The 19032-nt window shown below is 39.6% G+C and overlaps 1 long non-coding RNA gene across 2 annotated transcripts in view; it reads left to right on the forward strand.

Moving 5' to 3' along the window:
• Window positions 1–19032, forward strand: part of LOC144321938 (uncharacterized) — a 248343-nt gene that overhangs the window by 51542 nt on the left and 177769 nt on the right. For both annotated transcript variants that reach the window (XR_013387454.1, XR_013387453.1), the window contains exon 2: window positions 16533–16606. This is a non-coding gene — a long non-coding RNA (uncharacterized LOC144321938). The remainder of the gene's footprint in view (window positions 1–16532; window positions 16607–19032) is intronic.

The raw sequence follows: 19032 nt of genomic DNA on the forward strand, positions 1-19032 counted from the left end.
CCCCAGGCCTGGGGTTGAGTGGCAAAGGTCTGTTCCTCAGCCGTGTGGCACAGTGTGAGAAATGATGATTTGGAGTCCAATGATTCTCATGCATTCTTTCCCGAAGCTATACCTGGTCTTAGTGCAGACACCCTGTCCAAAAGGTCACAGCAGGGAAATCACCTTCTGAGCTGGAGTAATCAAGAGCTGCTTTCATGGTACATTGGAAGCTTTAAAATAAGGCAATATAAGAAAATGAAGAGTACCCTTGAGAAAAAAATCCTCAAGGCAGTTGGGCCCAGGTTATCTGAAGAGATTCTTGCAGAAACCAATTTAATCCCAGCGGGGACAAAAATATTTCCCTATGACAGGAGTTATAGGGAAGACTGTGACCCTGGAGAACCTTCTTTCTGTGTTAAAATTTGTAAAGAAGCAAACTGGCTTAAAACGGCAGTCAGAGATCCTCAGAAATAGTATTATGGTACTTTGTGAATCCAGACGGTCTCATAAAGAAGATTCCCAGCTCAGGGATAAAACAAAGTGATTCTGAGCACAGGATGTTTGTCCTTGTTTTCTCATTTGGGGGAGATTGTGACTTACCTTTCCCACCCCAAACACTTGGGATCAAGAAAGTAAGAGTGATGGAAATGGCTCTTCGGGGACCCACGATTCCTGTTGTATTTAAAAAAAAATTCCTAAATTCCTTGCTTCTCTTTGACAACCGTTTAAGGGAAAGACTTTAGTTCTACTGAGGATGTGTATCAGGGAAACCTCAGCTTCCAGTAAGCCTGGACTCATTTGAACAGAGGCTCTTCATTCTGACACGTTGGTCATCCGTGTTAGGCCCACCAAACACCGTGGGGTGGCTGAGAAGAAACTAGCAAGAGAGTATTTTTGATCTGTAATTGGAATTAAGTAATAGCCTTTATTTAACACTGATCTTATTTTTGCTGCCACACTGAAAGCCAAGTGCTCTGATGATACTTAACTGGGAAATGAAGAATTTGAGGAATAATTCAGGTTACTGGCTTTAGGTACTTTGCTGAAGCAACTTGACCAAGGTAGTGGATATTGACCATTAGTGAAAATCTTATTGGAAGAGGTGTGCTTTTTCTACCTGCCCATTTCCCGTTGGTTTTGGAGCAACCTCTGATTTAGGAAGAAAGAACGGATGCTTAGGATGAGGAGCAACTGTTGCCATGTCGAGCAGCTCTCTGACTCAACCTTGCTTGGGCATACCTGACTGTGTGTGGGTGAAGGGACAGTCCACCAGAATTAGGACATGTGGCTCTAGTCCCGGTCTTTCCACTGGCTACTGATGTGAACTTGAACACATCAACCAGCCATTCTTGCTTTTCACCATTTGCTTATCTGCAAGGGAAGTGTTAGGGAACTAACCCTGATATGGGGGAGGTGGTTGATGAAGTGCCAAGCCCCCAAAAAGCTGAAGACAGAGGTAATGAGAAATCTGTATATCTTGTAACAAGAAATGGGTTAAAGGGATAGAGAGAGTTGTAGGTGGGAGAAGAGAGGATGAAAGGGGACATGGCAGGTGTCCACAAATAAATGAAAGCAGAAGAGGGATGAAAAGCTCTGCATGTTTTGTAAGAGGGAAAAATGTGTACTGTTGGCAGGAAAAGAGGCACGGGCAGATTCCAGCTCCATAAAATAACTCTGCAAATAATAAGGGGCCATTCAGTTACGAGATGGAGTGCCTCAAAATGCAGGCTTTTCCAATCCTGGAAATAGTCTGAAGCTGAAAGGATGAGTTTCCTACAATGGACAGAAACCTTGCTTAGATCAGTAGTCCTCATTGAGGGATAATTTTGTTCCACGGGGTACATGTGGTCATGCTTGGAAACAGTTTTATTTGTTCCACCTTTGGATTTGCTACTGACATTTATGGGTGGAGTCCTTGAATGCTGCTGCTAAACATCCAGATGCAAGGGCTTCTACCACAAAGAATCCCAAGAATTATTGGGCCCCAAATGCCAATAGTATCAAGACTGATAGTCTCTGAATTAGAGCAACTCTAAAGTTGCTTCCAAAAATGAGAGTCCTTGATAGTACACTTTTTTTTTTTTTTTTTTTTTGAGAGGGAGAGAGTATGCATGGGAATGGGGGAATGAGGGGTGTGGGTGGCGGGGCAGAGGGAGAGAGAGAGAATCTTAAGCAGGTTACACACCCATTGTGGAGCTGCCTTCCACTCAGTCTCATGACCTTGAGATCATGACCTGAGCAGAAGCCAGGAGTCAGACATTTATCTGACTAGGCCACCAAGGTGCCCCAAAAACCTTAAGATATTTTTTAACTTGAATTTGTCCTCTATTAATACTAGTTGTATCCATATCCAATCTTGTTTAAAATGACCCTTGGTTAAATCATGAACATCATTTGTATGTGTTATTTTATTTTTTTATTTTTATTTTATTTTTTAAAATATTTTATTTATTCATGAGAGAATCACAGAGAGAGAGGCAGAGACACAGGCAGAGGGAGAAGCAGGCTCCATGCTGGGAGCCGGATGTGGGACTCAATCTCGGGTCTCCAGGATCATGCCCTGGGGTGAAGGCGGCGCTTAACCGCTAAGCCACCGGGGCTGCCCGTATGTGTTATTTTAAATGCAAGAGTCTAGGTCCACTTGTTGTTTCTGACCCTTAAGTTCCTGTTAAATTAATTTCAAAATCTATTGCTCACCTATTTCAAAGACTTTTATTTATTTTCACAATCCATCTCCTTTTTCTGTGTCTCTGGATTGCTCATGCATATGTTTCCCTTTGGAGTACTTCTTATCGAAGTCATTTGTCAATCTTCATTATGATAGGGGGTAGGGGGGCAGGTAGGTAGAGCCGGTTCTAGGCTAGGAGTTAAGAAGCCTGGCTCTGTGACTGGGTGGTATGACTCTGGGATAGTTGTGCAATCTTCATGCCCATTAGAAAATAACAGCAGAGGCTGTATTTCAACTTCCTGACACCAGCATTTTATAGGCAGCGGGAAGGAAAACAGTTATTGAACATTTACATCATGCAAAGTGCTTTATATGTTTAATCTTTTAATCCTCATAACAAACCTGTGAGATTGGTTTTATTGCGCCCATTTTTAATTAATGAGGAAGCACGCTCAGAGGGATTTTTGTGAGTTGCCCTATAGTACAGAGTTAAATAGTGTTGAGCTTTGATCTGAATGAAAGACAGTTCAAGCATTATCTCTTCGAGGAAATCGTTCTTTATCCCATAGGCAGACCTGAAATCCCATCCTGGTGCTGTTTCTGCACATAGCACATCAAGTTGAAATTAACTGTATATGGTCTGATGGTCCTGAGCATGTCATTTCCTCAGGGTAGTGGCCCTGCATTTTTCTTCTTTGTATCTCCATACCTGAAAAGAGTGACCAGTTGATGGCCATAGTAGGCAAATTGATGTTTTTAACTGAACAGAACCCATAAAACCATTCTCCAAATGAACATTGACTAAGACAGACATCTTTTTAAAAATTTTATTTATTTATTCATGAGAGACACAGACACAGAGGCAAAGACACAGACAGAGAGAGAAGCAGGCTCCCTGCAGGGACCCCAATGCAGGACTCAATCCCAGGCCCCGGGGCATCATGCCCTGAGCGGAAGGCAAATGTTCAACCACTGAGCCACCCCCGGGTGCCCCCAAGATGAACATCTTCAATTCAATAGGCCATGGTGGTCGGTCCTATTACGACAGTCGTTTCAACAGTTTTTACTCTCCAGTTGATATTTGTCCCTTTAAAAATCTGTGTTACTTAGTTGATTATCCTCCCCCTCTTCTAAATGAGCCTTTTCTCTACTCGATATTTGTATTTTCCTCTTCATATTAAGCGTTATTGCCAGATGTCTCTGCTTTCTTCCACAAGTACATGTTTTGTGTCCTTTCAATGGACAAGCATCATTACCCTTCCCGGGCTGGGAAGGCAAAGTTGCTCACAGAAGCCCCTGTCCTACCAAGTTTCACATGCCTGTGGGATCTTTCTCTCTGCCTCTTTTGTGACTGTTCCTTCCTACCTTTCTTTTTATGCTTAAAAATGTTTTAGGGAAGAAGCAAAGTGTGATTGATGTCTGGCTTCTCAATTTAAACAGAGCTGGGTCCACTGGATAACTATAGAGGCTGTATCTGTGGGTCAAAGCTTCAGCTTCCTTTCTCTGCCTTTCTTCTCCATTTAAGGACAGGGATTTAACATAAAGAGAAAATAACCTTCAACCTTCAGAAGATGACCTTACTCTTGCCGCACACACAGGCACACAGTCTGGAAGATCATATTGCCATTTTTCCTGAGTTTCAAACAATAAAAGTGCCATTCCGGGGATTACCTTTTGAGATGGTATTTTAAGCAGCAGTAACTGAAAAAAAACAAATCAAACCGATGGGCTTTTATAATAGGTAAAGAAACCAAACCAAAACAAAACAAAACAAAAAAACAACCCAGGATATCTTTAATCCATTCATTGAAAGGGTCTTAATTCCCAAGACTGCTGCTTTAGGAGAAGACTTTGCAACCCTTCTGGATGACTACAATGAGCCTAATTAATTTTATAAACAAATGTGCCACCTTTGGCTACATACAAAACAACCTCCTAGGGCTCTTCTCTTTTACTAATGGGGATTTTAATAAAGAGGAACAAGGGATGTCTTGCCATAATAAAATGCATAATTCAAGAAGAAAAATCATATCCCCATACCCATATGGATAATAAATAATCACAGAGAATCCAGAAAGGTAGTGACCTCAGGCAAACAAGAGTAGAGATTTTGACTCGACTCCCTGTGTTTATGTAATTTAGAAACAACTTGATTGATGACTAATCACAGTGAGGTGGCTTTGTAAGCTGTTGTGTTCGCTGTTACTAAAGGTATTCAAAAGAATTCCAAAGTTATAGGGGGTGGTGATACTATAACAGTGATAAATCTGTCAGTCTCAGCTACAGCTGAGCCAAGCCTGGAGAAGTCTACAATTATTTTTACCTTCTGTTAAAATTTCCCCTAGAGGTACACTGTCTCTCTTCCTGAGTAACCTTAGGAGAGCCCCCACTCTTCTGGCATCACAAGTGACAACATAGCCACTTGGTAAGAGAGGAAATCTCCAAATGCATCACCACATGCACTAAGAATCATTAGCTGTGTCTAAAAATGTTGATTCACCATTAGTTCCCATTATTCCCATTTATCTTAACATTTTGGACTAAAAGCAATATTCTAGTTCCTTCAGATACGTTTTGATCTTTCTTTTCATCCAAAGATATTGGTCCTTCTTGAGAAAACAGTGACTATTTTATTGTTAAGTTTCTAATTCCCTTCTCTACTAATAATAATCCTATCCAATGCTAGAGAAATCTTTCTTCAAAGGAATAGTCACCCTAATCACAACAAATGCATTTTTGTTACTAGTCCACTATTCTTTCAACAAAACCTTTGATGGGTGTCTGTATGCCTCATGATCTTTTTAATTAGCTGGCTTGTTTACTTGTTTAGAAAAGCCAGGAGTTTAATTCTGCCTTCATAGGAAATACTGTGACTCTTGTTTTAACTGACAACAAAGCATAGTGAATGACAAATCAATAAAAATTAGTTGATAAGCAGGAAATAGGCTTCAGTCCTCATTTATGCAGCCTTAGCATTCAGTTGATCAAAAATAAAAACCAATGTGTTAAGGTAGATGGACGCTATTACACTTTGAGTGCCCTTGCAGACCTGACAACATTCGAAGCCCTTCTCCAATTAGAACATCGAGTCGGACTACCTCTCACCACTGACCCTTGACACCTTGGGAAAAGGAATACACTGAGCTTGATCATTCTGATCTGTGGCATCCTTAGCTCCATTTACCCTGAAGAACCCCTGTGCTACTGGTCTATTTTAGCTTTCACTTCACCATTGTTATGAAATATTTGGCAACATGAGCACAGGCCATATGTGAAGTACAGAAATAATTTATTATTCAGTTTGTCAGTCTCTACATTTAGTGGGTTTATAGCATGTCGAAAATTCTGGCAACAGCCTCTTGTATAATTAGTTGCCTCATCCTTCAGAGCTAATGGGATGAGTTTGAGGCCAGAGAGAGATTGTTTATGAGAAATATTTCCTCCCCTGGTGCTCTGAAAGAATCTGTCCCTCGAATCAGGGTAATTGTCAGCATAATTTTTGTCAGGTCTTTCACAAAAGGGAAAATATTAGGGGCAATGTGGAGGAAACAACAAGAACCTAATCAGCTTAGGGTGTTTTGAATATATTTTTCTCTTGTTGTTGTTGTTGGGAAGAGGGATATAGAAGAAAAGCAAGAAAGAAGATGAGAAGAAAAATGTGATTTTTTTCATCTAATTTCTTTTAGAATTGTGTAATAAATTAATGCCAGTAATATGGTAATTAGCAACTTAATGTAATTGAACTAAATTCTAACTTCGCTAATCCATGTGATGAGACTATGTCATATTGTGGATAAGCAGCCTCACTTTCTTTCTCCCACTTCAGACTTCTCTCATTCCTAGGGGCCACTGTTGATAATAAAGTCTAAACAGTCTTGTGAAGTTGATGACTTAAACTCAGCCTCTTCCTGGAGTCTCTGCTGTGATTCCCCTTTGATAGTAAATATAATCAGAGCTTCAAAGGGTAGCCTTAGGAAGAGAGAAAATGATGTAGGAATATGGGCAGTGTACACTAGGAAAGCTATTGCACCTCAGACAGCTGAGTTTGAGATATAAAATAGAGGCATCAAAACTGCTTCCTCCTATTCCTGATCGGAAGTCAAACTTCTGTCTCTTCCAGACCACATTAGGCTATTGAAAAATGCTGTTTAAAAGCCCAAGTTACAAGTCATAGGGTTTGCTGCCCCCATGGAGCCTCTCTGTGTCCAGCTCTGGCATTTCCCTTCAGTACTGTGATGCTCATCACTGTCTTTACCACCCACCTGCCCAAATGCCTCTTGTTGGTGGCTCTTGATAAACCTCTTCTGTCTTCCTGTTAGTAGGAAAAACTCCACTTCTCTTCCTAATGAGTTGCTGCTTTCCTCAAAGCATCCATTGCACCTGTCTGCGCCTTGGCACTCGGCCTAGTCCTCTGTGTCCTTCTTGCCTTGGAATGATCTCTTCTGCTCTGGACTGTGAACAGATATTGTCGGTGAGAATGTTGCCACTTTCTGCCCTAGGGAGATACAGGCAGAGGCCCAGGGTTCCTACCGTCAGCACTGGCCTTTGCTGGCAAGCTCGGGCTCTCATGCTGAAGTGCATGGCTTGAAACCTCATCTAACAATGGTACCGACAGTGCCTTATTCTAGATGAAATTCTTTTTCTGCTGCTAATGACTCTAGCATTGGTGGAAGTCTATCCATTGGGAACTTAGACACTTTTTATACATGGCTGTGTGTATGTTTCTGTGTGGCTGTATTTGTACTTTGTGGCTCTGTGTGTACCTGTCTGTGGTTATGTGTGTATGAGACTGTGTGTGTGTGTGCACACGCACCAGAGATAGACACTTGCTACTTGCTCTTTCCTAATCACCTGTCATCACATGGCTTGTGTCCCTCAGGGTTATATCAATTCTATTTGTCTTGGGACTTACATTTAATGTCTGTAGAGGTCCAAAGAGAGTCCCTAGCTTATTGACTCCTGCATAGAACAAGTATAATTCAGGCATTAGCATGTTCCCCATGAGTAGGCTTCTGGATTGTAGCCACCAGTCTAAATTCCATGTGCTTTGTCTTCTCCTGTAGACCAGTGCAATGAACAGTGTGCTCTGTGGACAGATCTAGCTTGGGAACTGAGATTATTAATTAATATTAGATGGTGAGCTTATCCCAGAACCTAAGCCAGCACATTGCTTCTTCCTTCACTGACAAAGTTACACTATGGAAAAAATATCAGCTGAACAAAATGCTCAGAAACAGAGTTGACTTCTATTCTGGCCCAAGCTCCTCATGATACCAAGAACTGGAAACATCTAGTTCTGGGGTCAGTACTTGTATTTTGTGTAGCAGTGCTACTTGAGAATGTTCTAGTAGCTTAGATATCATTTATCTCCCACATGAGGTTTAGTCGAGTCCCCTCCTTATTTACCTCTTCTTATCCACACAGTGTGGCTTCCCAGCTTTCCAGGCTGGGAAAAAGTCAGCCAGAGCAAAGGCTCTTAACTCCTGGAGGTCCTCACAGATTTCTCATTCCTCCCCTCAGCAACAGGAGCTGTCTTCTGAATCAGAAACTTAAGTTCTAATGTTTTTAACACCATTAAATCAAAACAAAGAGCTATGTATAAAGTAGAGCAATTAGTTATGTTAATAAATTCATATGTTCCCTTCTTTCTATCCCCAAAATGTTGCCAAGTTGTTACTGAATTGTGAGTTTCTTAAAACCCAGTATGGAACTCTAATCTTAAGTTTATAAAGTACTGACATATATGACACTATTTTTGTGAGCATGTCCTGATATTTTAAAAAATCTGAATGAAGAATGAGTCAAGGTTAAGAGAAGTTTATTTAACATCTAAAATAATTAAAGGGAAAACAGACTTTGCAAACTGTGACTATATTAAAAATAAACTAGAATGCGAATATATATTTATGATGCTTTGAAATGTCTGTATCTGCTCCTTGTCTTCAAAATCTTGCCATCTTGAATTTTGTAACAATATGATAATGTGGTTAAAATTTATCTATGTCCAGGCAGGCCTTTAGCCACATAAAAATTCATTATTCTCAGATAAATAAATAAAAATGCAAAGAGAATCATTCTCTAGTTTATTTGTCTGTAAAGTAGGAAAGTCTGGTAATGTATTAAGCATGAAAACCCATTACCACGGGTTGTTATTAAATTTATCGTTTTTAAGTGAGTCAGTCTCTTTGTACTCTGAAGTCACATGAGTGACTCTGCATTTTGATTTGCATCATTGTTTGGAAGAGATGAAATAGGATTTATCATCTCCTTGTGTTTTCTGCTCGATCCTTGTTTCTTCAATGCCTAAACCACTTGAGAGCACCCTCAGAATAAGATCCTTGAGACTAATTTGAGTTGCTAGCAGAAGTCGGTTTGCATAACCCTCAAATGATAGAACTTTTGAACTGGAAAGACTGTGTCAGGTCCCTCTGACTTCAGGTGGGTGGACATGACCCACTTTCTTGCATCCCAACCTGGCACAGTATGTCTGATGTGGGTAAGATAGATGTTGTGTCTCAAAGGCCACAGGGCTTCATAGCTGAACTTCTAATGAAGAACTTCTTTGTTCCCTACTTATTCTTACTTCCCCAGCCTTCATCACTGTGGGGAACCTTAAATCTTTCCAAAGCAGACGCCTGAAATGTTCATTCGAAGATTTGATGTAAGAAGAATACAAAATACAAGAATTTACTTCCTTCCTAAAGTACCCTATGGTCAGACATCTCTCATCCTTCAGATCTAGCTTGCATGTCATTTTTTTTCTCCCCAAATATTCCTTCCCTGGGCAATCTATTTAAAGTTATCTGCCCAGTAACCTCTGTTGCTACTTCCTTCAAAGCATTTATTAGAGTGGTTGTTTTTCTTTATTTGCTTGCTTATTGTTTATCTCTTTTTGAATAATATAAACTCCATGAGGGCAATGAACCTGTTTTGTTTTGTTTTAAATCTCAGAGTCTAGAATAGTGTCTGGCCTGGATGTACTACTCTAATATATTGGAAAATGTGATGAATAAGCTGTATAAGTGTGAGGTTGGACTTTTGGTTACTGGGTAGTTTTAGAAAGAATGTTAAAATGCCTAAAAAAGATAGGTGAAGGTGAATGGGAAATACATTTTGAAGATTTATGTATGTATGTGTTTATTTAGAGAACACAAGTGGGAGGGGCAGGGGGAGAAGAAGAGAATCTCAGCAGATGCCAAGCTGAGCACTGAGCCTGATGTGGGGCTTTATCTTATGACCCTGAGATCAGGATTTGAGCAAAATAGTCTGACTGGGCCTCCCAGGTGCCCCAGGAAATGTGTTTTGAAAAGCCATATGTTACCCTTATCACTTTATACAGTAGCAACAGCTACAAGCCTTTCCTGTTCCAGTAATAGGGCAGCGAAAGTTAGCTTGAGATGTGTCCCTGAATTTTTAAATCATTATGGTTATTTCTTTGGTATTTGTGAGATAGAGCAGCTGATCATCAAGAAGCCAAAAACGTTTGCTTTCCCCACTTGCAACATGGATAAATAATTCTAAGGCAGTGTTCATTTGCAATGTATGTTCTTTCTTTCTTGCAGAATTCATGAAAAAAAAGCTGTGTTTTTGTTCAAAGATATGGAGCAGGTCAGATAGTAAGAACTTTATTTGACTTAAGTGGGAACTAACTGTTTGTTTCTTCTAGTGAAATTGAACACTTAGTCAATTTTGCTTTCTGTATTACTAATTGCAATCCTCCTTAAAGATCATGCAAGAAACAGCAATAACAATTAAGACCACAAAAGGGGAAAACATAATTTTATCAATTAAAGTGCCAAAAAATAATAAACTTCTTTTTTTTTTTTTTTGAAAGTCGATCTGGTCTCTTAGGGAATATAGACTAGAGGCAATGAACATTTTTGTGGAAGAGCACAGTCTCAGGTCATTGGCTATTTCAAAATACCATTTGGAAACCTATGCAATTAGCAATCCCAGAACTAGGCTGGGCATTTGCTTCAGTCTTGGTACATTTCATGGTACCATTCCATAAAAAGCGGTAAGAGAGAGAAGCTATTAAAGGCAAGGATAGTAGAGATTAAGATGGAATCCAGAGTGGATCAAAGTGACCTTACAGGCTGATGATACCTGGAACATAGTGCTAATGGTATTTCAAAGGACTAATGTTTCAAAAGCTAGGTGGGCATGTATGGTGAAATAGGACACTTTGCAAATTGCTCTAAAGATTGGATGTAATTCCACAATACTCCATCCAGGCTTTTTTAAAAAAATAGAAATGGACAAACACAGTTTTAAAAATTTATTCAAAAACATAGGAAACTAGAATGTGTAAAACCAATCTTGAAAAAGAAAAATGAAGCTTGAGGATCACCACTAGCTTGTCCAAGAGTTAACATGAAACCATGTTATCAGGAAGATAAGGTACTGGCATGAGGATAAACACATAGATCAGTATATGAGATGAGAGAGTTCAGAAATAGACCCACACTGGTGTGGCCAACTTTTAATGAAGAAAGCAAAGAAATCCAATGGAGGAAGAAAAGTCTTCTTACCCAATGGTGCTGGAACAACTGGATATGAATATGGACACGAATGATCCTCAACCCCTTGCTCTCATTACACACAAAATTAGTTGGGAATGGATCATAGGTCTAAACAAACAAAAGAACTAGACTAGTAGAACATCTTTATGAATTATGGGTAGGTAAACTTTTCTTAGAACAATAATCCTAAGAGAAAAATTTGATGAATTAGAATCCATTCTAATTCAATGGAATTAATTGAATTAATTCCAATTAATTCAATTAATTCCAATTAATTGGAATTAATAAGGGTTAATTTCAATAAGGGTTAATTAATAAGGGTTAATTTCAATAGGGGTGTGAAGGCACAAATCTTCCTAAATCTTCAAGGAAGTGCAGGCTAATAAATTTTAACCAAAATAAGAGACTGTAGGGACGCCTGGGTGGCTCAGCAGTTGAGCATCTGCCTTTGGGTCAGGGCATGATCCCAGAGTCCCAGGATCGAGTCTCACATCAGGCTTCCTGCATAGAGCCTGCTTCTCCCTCTGCCTCTCTCTGTGTCTCTCATGAATATAAATAAACAAAATCTTTCAAAAAAAAAAAAAAGAGACTGCTAACTATTCATCAGGTAGGTAAAAATAAAGAGACTAACCACACAAATATTGGAGAGGATGTGAAGCAAGTGGAATCTCCTATGTCCTTTATAGGAGTGTGAAATAATAGGAGTTGGCGTAATCATCCAGCAGTATCTTCTAAAACGATACATCTAGCTTATCCTGTAACAGTTCCACTCTTAAGTATTTTTCCAAGACAGATAAGAGCATCTACCTGCAAAACAGTTTCCCCAAAAATGTTCACAGCAGCTTTATTCATAACAAGCAAAATCTGTAAACAGCTCAGGGGTTCATCAACAGGTGAGAAATGAGTCAAGTGGCACGTGTTTCAGTAGGAAGAAGAGTGAACTGATGCAGAGAAAAAGTGGGTTAAATCTCAAAAACACAATGCTGAGAGAACATCTTCCATGAAAGAGGATGCACTGTATTGTTTCATTTATATGAGGTCCAGCTCTAGGCAAAACTAATCTTGGTGGAAAAAGAATCAGGATTGTGGTTGCCTCTGGTGGGGGTCAGCGAGTAAAACAGAGATTGACTTGAAAGAGCATAAAGGAACTTTCTAGGGTGATGACAATGTTCTCTTTGTTGAGAAAAGTTGGGATTACTTAGGTGTATATATTTATCAGAGCTTATCAAATGATTTATTTATAATTGGTATAAGTAAAGGGTTATAGATATCACCCACAATAAAAGATGAAAATGCACATAAGAATTAGCTTTCTGTAAAATAGGGTTATTAATCTGGACCCGATGGAAGCCTTGGATGGGTGTGGGTATATCTATCAGCACTTTGAAATTATAGGCAAACTCTGGAAGGGGGTTTCAAAATGTTTATGACGTTGTTGAGAGCAACCCTTTGTGACTTCCCCCAAATTTGAAGAAACAGCTATAGAATTATCTTTCATATTAATAAAAAGTTTTATAAATTTGTTTTTATAGTAAAGTACTGTAAATTTTAAGTTGGGATTCATAATTTTTTTTCTCTCATACCTCAGGGTTTTTCCTCCCACTTTGTGGTGATGATTTGCCCATTGTTTAATGGGTTAACAACAGTTTTGATACATTCCCCATATCACCTCTTTTTCTTTTTAATATTTTATTTATTTATTCAGGAGAGACATAGAGAGAGGCAGAGACATAGGCAGAGGGAGAAACAGGCTCCCTGTGGGAAGCCTGATCTGAGACTCAATCCTAGGACCCTGGGATCATGACCTGAGCTGAAGGCAGACACTGAACCACTGAGCCACCCAGGTGCCCCTCCCGTATCACTTCTAATGGCAGTGGTCCTGAATAGATACTCTCATATTTTGATGTCTATTCTGCAAGCTAAAAAAGAGATAATAGTACATATAATTACATATGTATATTCAACCTTTGAGCACTGTCCATCCATATGCTCAAAGGCATATAATGGTAATGCAGTAATGCAATAATGCTCAAAGATTCAAGATTGAGTTGTTCAACATCAATATTAAAACAAGGATCAGACTTTAAGGTGGATAATATTACTTGTTGGAATGTTTTTATTAGGTTATATTGCCCACCCACTGTCCTTTGTTAATTGTCAATTTTATTTTAAGCTCTGACTCTAATGATGAGTGCTAAATTACTTTGTTCACAGAAAATCAAGTATGTATGTATACTTCATGCCTTCTCTATTTAGGAAGAATCATTAGGCTGCAATTAGTATTTAGTAATGATTTCCAGAAATAGTTCCCAACTATTAAAACTTCTTAAAACTTGTGATGTTTTATAATTAAGAAAGAATATTAAATTTGTTAGAGCTCTGTGCTAACCTCTCCTGCCAATTTACATCTAATTGTGAGTGATTTCTTCAGACCCATTGATACTCTATAATAACTACATTTGAGAAAACACAGAGTTATGTTGCTTTAGTTTTATAATTCAGGTGCCAGTGAACGCTGGGTGTTGTAAGTGTTGAATCACTAAATTCTACACCCGAAATGAATACTACACTGTATGCTAACTAATTGGAATTTTAAGTAAAAAGTTGAGGAGGGAAAATTAAAAAAAGGCAGGTGCCAAATCTTTGACTTTATGTGAGCCAAAAAGAAGAAATAACACTCAAATAATTAAGGGAGGAAAAGCTTAATAACTAATTAAATCACATATTATTCTTCCTGTATTTCATAAAATATATGTGATTTATGTTTCAAAAGCAGTAAAAATGATCTTCTCAGAGAATGTAAGAAAAAAAAAGATACCTGTGCCCATTTTTTTTAAGATTTGATTTATTTTATTCATGAGAGACACAGAGAGTGGCAGAGACACAGACAGAGGGCAAAGCAAGCTCCATGCAGGGAGCCTGACGTGGGACTCAATTCCAGGTCTCCAGGATCATGCCCTGGGCTGAAGGTGGCGCTAAACCGCTGAACACCCCCCGCCCCCCCTCCCCCCCCCCCCCCCCCCCCGGGCTGCCCTATGCCCATTATTTGAAATGGTTCTAAGTGTGAAATGTTTCACTCTAGTAAATTATGTTTAATAATAGCTTATGACTGAATATCTTGCCTACAGATCTGATCAGTGTCCAAATGCTGTATTGCTTTTGATAAAGGGCAAATTTAGGTAGATTCCGTATTCCATTTCAGATTGTATTAACACCATGACCATCAATTTCAGTAGAGTGCCATATTTGATCTTAATAGTAACATGATTTTAAAGGTCATCTGTAGCTATGCCCATAAAAATATTATGGGACAAGAAATGATTAGACTAAGTAAGCTATACACTGGCTTTCTTAAAAGTAAAACTTTTAATCACATAAAAATGCATTACCCGATCCCTCTTTGGTTTTGTGACTAGCTCAATTCCTTGCTCATGAGACTCCAGTTGCCTCTAAAAATTAGTCTTTAGAAAGATTGTTAAATGGGTTGCATAGGAGTGAATCATTTGTTGTCATTAATAGTGAAATACTTAAGTATAACACCTTCACAGAGTTGTGTGGATATAGTCTAATTAATGGTTGCTGAGTTTCCAGGGGTGGGGGCAGAGGCCCTGGTTCTGTGTCTTCCCCAGGTTTTTCTACCAAATTCTCATTATTTCATGAAAAATTCCTATCTTGCCTGCCATCATTATATTACAATGACCCTTTTAATTATCTATGTTTGTCGGCTTATCTTTGTCTGAGAGCTTTTTCCAGCATGTGAGGTTTTCCATGATACTTGCCATAGTTCTAGGGCCTAGAAGTGTGTTAAAAAGTAGTGTGCAGGGGTGCCTGGGTGGCTCAGTGGTTGAGTGTCTGCCTTTGGCCCAGGGTGTGATCCCAGGGTCTTGGGATCGAGTCCCACATCGGGCTCCACGTGGAGAGTCTGTTTCTCCCTCTGCCTATATCTCTGCCTCTCTCTTTGTGTCTCTCATGAATGAATAATAATAATAATAAAGTAGTGTGCAAAGTAGAAAATGTGAATTAATTAACCTACAGAGATATTGTATGCCTTCTTTACACTCAAGCAGAGGAAACCAATGCAGAGCTTGCCACTACTGCTTCTACCAGCGACGATAGTCTGATCCAAACAAATTGAAGCAAGAATTACTTAAACTGGGGCCTATAAAGTTAGTGATCCACACCACTTACCATGAGAAAGAGTATATCTATATATTTTTAAAGATGTATTGAGGTGTTGTGGCAATAACATGAACTAGCGATACAAACTTCTTTGAAATAAGTGGTTTCCAGAAGAAGGCAGTTAATTTCTAGCTTTAGTTGTTCATTATTGTCTTTTTAGTAGGGTCACATTAGCACTTTGTGAAAGTATTCTAGACAGAAAGGAGACAGCTGGAATTCTTAAAGACTTTTTGTCATTTTATAATGTTTCCTTTTGTTTGAGATTAATAGGTAATTTAGGAGTCTATACAAAGCAATTTCAAAGGGATCACTGGTACGCATACATTTCAGTAGCTGAAGAATGGGGAAAAATGAATATTTCCACATAGCATTCTCTTGCTATAATGAAAGTTAGAACTCCTCTGTAATCCAATTATCAGCCTCAAATTTTTCACTCTGTTTGGCAAACTTGTTTCTCTAATTTTTATTGTGCAATTGGATATATTTTTATACAATTGGCCTTTACATCTACAGTAGGTCTGGTAATACTGTGCCCAGATGCCAACTAGAGACAATGCCTAATTGTGTCCTATCCTTCCATTTCCACATATTTTCTTCCTTTAAATTAGGTGGAGGGACAGGGCATGAGGTCTTAGATAATGTCTGTTTTCACAACTTATTTGGGCAGTAACTTTCTTGGCATGGATTAATTCATCATGCTCTCATTTTGGAAGGGCTACATATTCACTCTATAAGGATGGAAAATACAACAAGTTTATATGTATGAGTTACTAGCCTACTTGCAACAACTATCATCCCGAGAAGAAAAGTCTGTGATATCAGTGAGAGGTTGGAAAGCTCGAGGCAAGATGTCAGAGTTGGGCTTTATTCATTTCTATCTCATTATGTACATGTGTACATATGTGTATGTAGTTTGGTGCAGGTATAGTGTGGGATGAGTAGGCTGTAGACTGGTAGCTTAGCCTGAACTTGGTAGCTAAAAGCAAGGTCAAGGTTCAAAAAGCATTTAATAGTAGATTGTGGCATGGCCAGTAGCACAAATCATGGCCTTTGTTAACGTAATCATTTTATTGAACCAGTTGAACCAGAAATTGAACCAATTTCTGTTGAATAATTATTATGTACATTCTGTGTGCTAGACATTTGTAATCAAAATTTGTAATCAAAATCATCTCTTCTTTAAGATGCAGATTGGGGAAGACAGGAGTTTAAGCATTTGCATCTCTTATGGTGATGGTACGACAGCAGCAGTTACAAGGTAACTTTTGGAGCACAGGAAATGGGGACCAATTTTAAATTGGAGACTCTGATCATTCTTAAAAGAGTTTATTACCGATGATCCTAAACCCAGAGATGACAACATTTGTGGAAAGAATGCATGTTCCACTTAAGGACCTAGAGCTAACACAGAGGGCTATAGAGTAGGGTGGTAGAGCGATGTAGTAAGTGCTAGAATGCAAGCAGTATTGTCCAGGGCTGGATCATATGGGGGCTTATGTGTCCTACTAAAAATTGGTATCCTCAAGTTTAGGATGTTGACTGAGGAAATTGGTAGATCTGTGGCTAGATTGAATTTTTTCTAAGATTTTATTTATTTATTCATGAGAGAGAGAGAGAGAGAGAGAGGCAGAGACATAGGCAGAGGGAGAAGCAGGCTCCATGCAGGGAGCCCTCAATCCCGGGACTCAATCCCGGAACTCCAGGGTCATGCCCTGGGCCCAAGGCAGGCGCTCAACTACTAAGCCACCCAGGCATTCCTAGATTAGCATTTTAGAATGATCCCTCTAGCTATAAAATGCAGAACGGATCAAATAGGGACAGGGTGAGAGACTGAAGGCCAGTTAGAAAGTTGTTTTCATTGTCTAAGCAGTTCTGTGTGAGCAGCAGCAATGATGAAGGTAACAGAGTGAGTTCAAGGAATATTAATACTGTAGAATTTGTAGTAGTTGTTAATTGGAAGCGAAGGGCAGGCCACTGAGGGAAGTAAAGGATCATGCTTGCATTTGTCTGTTGGATTTGCCACTGGTTACTGACACTGGGGGTATAAGTGGTGTGGGGTTGGGTTTGGAAAAGATGATTCTCTACTCTGGTGGGACTTTGAAGGATTCTGGGAACACAGCCTAACAATAGTCCACCTCTCAAAAATGGAAGTGTAATTATTTGAAGAGATTCATTTAGGAGAATAAGGAAGAAAACATCTGGGAAAACACTTTATAGGCAGCCACTATCTCGTAAACCTGTTCTATTGCCTTTCTACCCTTATTCCTTTTTTTCTTTCCTTATCACCTGACAGAAATACAGAAGGGCATGAAGAAGAAAAGACAGAAAGGAGGACAGGACCTAGATGGAAAGTGGGCAGCTATCGAGTGAAGGGAAGATAGTAGTCATCTGGCTTTTGAGAACAGTCTTCTCTGAGTATAGAACATTTACTTGATGGCTTTGGCTAACTTGACATTTCTAGGTAGATTTTGTCTCTCAGTCAGTGTTGGCCTAGTTGATTCCTATGGATTCTTTTCTAACTCTATCATTGTCTTCTAATGGGAGGGAAGGGTGGAATGAGTGAAAAAGGCTAATGGAAGTAGGGAATGGACAAAGGGCCCCTAAGCGAGGGCTGTGCCCTGTACTTCCAGTAACTTAAGATGGGAAAAAAATACAATAACATTTTCATCATAATTCTAATTAGTTGGTTAAGAAGAGAGAGAGATTTGGGGACTGGGAACAGGGTGATGGGGCTGGTGGAGGAAGTGAGGAAGATGCTACATAAGGATCTGTCACTGGTATATTTTGCCCACATATATTCTGGAAGAGATTGTGAGGCTCAGGATCTTTAGAATAACTAAGTCCTTCTTCACAGTGTCACTGCCAACCTGGGAGATTTGGGGGGAAATACCTTACAATACATCTCTTAGTTACTTTTCATGATCTAAGAGAAACATTTGTCACAATTCTGATTCTACTCGAGAACTCACACCAACATCATTGTGTCTTAATGAGATTGGGGGAGGGGATCCAAGGAGAAAGAAAAGTCAAAATCAGAGTAGCTTAACCAAGATAGCAGGCCCTTGGTTGCTGAGAACATTGTGGGGCGTAGTCCACACTCTCTGAACCCTACACTCTCTCAGACTCTCCCTAGACTAAGAGACTCAAAATTGGGATGGAAGCTAACATTCTCACCTCTACCTCTGCTCTACATGCACCGCTACTTACTGGTACTCTAGCTGCAGCTCTTCTGTCTATAGTATGCTTAGCACGATCAAGGAAAGAGGGAGAAGGGGACACCCCCTTTTGTTCATTATGCTCCCCAGAAATGGTACTGCTTCCATGCTGCTACCACCTCCACTCTCTTGTCAACTTCATCACATGGCAGCCTCCCGCTTTAAAGGAGGCCGGACCACTCAGTTTTTATTGGTGTGGTCATCCACATGGCATTCTGTTTTTCTTTTCTTTTCTTTTCTTTTTTTAAGATTTTGTTTATTTATTCATGAGAGACTAGAGAGAGAGAGAGAGAGAGAAAGAGAGAGGCAGAGACACAGACAGAGGGAGAAGCAGGCTCCCTGCAGGGAGCCTGACTTGGGACCTGATCCCGGGTGTCTGAGATCAGGCCCTGGGCAGAAGGCAGCGCTAAGCCACTGAGCTACCTGGGCTGCCCAGCATTCTGTTTTTAAAGGAAAGAGAGGAAAAAGA

The sequence above is a fragment of the Canis aureus genome, chromosome 10 (assembly GCF_053574225.1).
Source record: "Canis aureus isolate CA01 chromosome 10, VMU_Caureus_v.1.0, whole genome shotgun sequence".
Classification (NCBI taxonomy): Eukaryota; Metazoa; Chordata; class Mammalia; order Carnivora; family Canidae; genus Canis; species Canis aureus.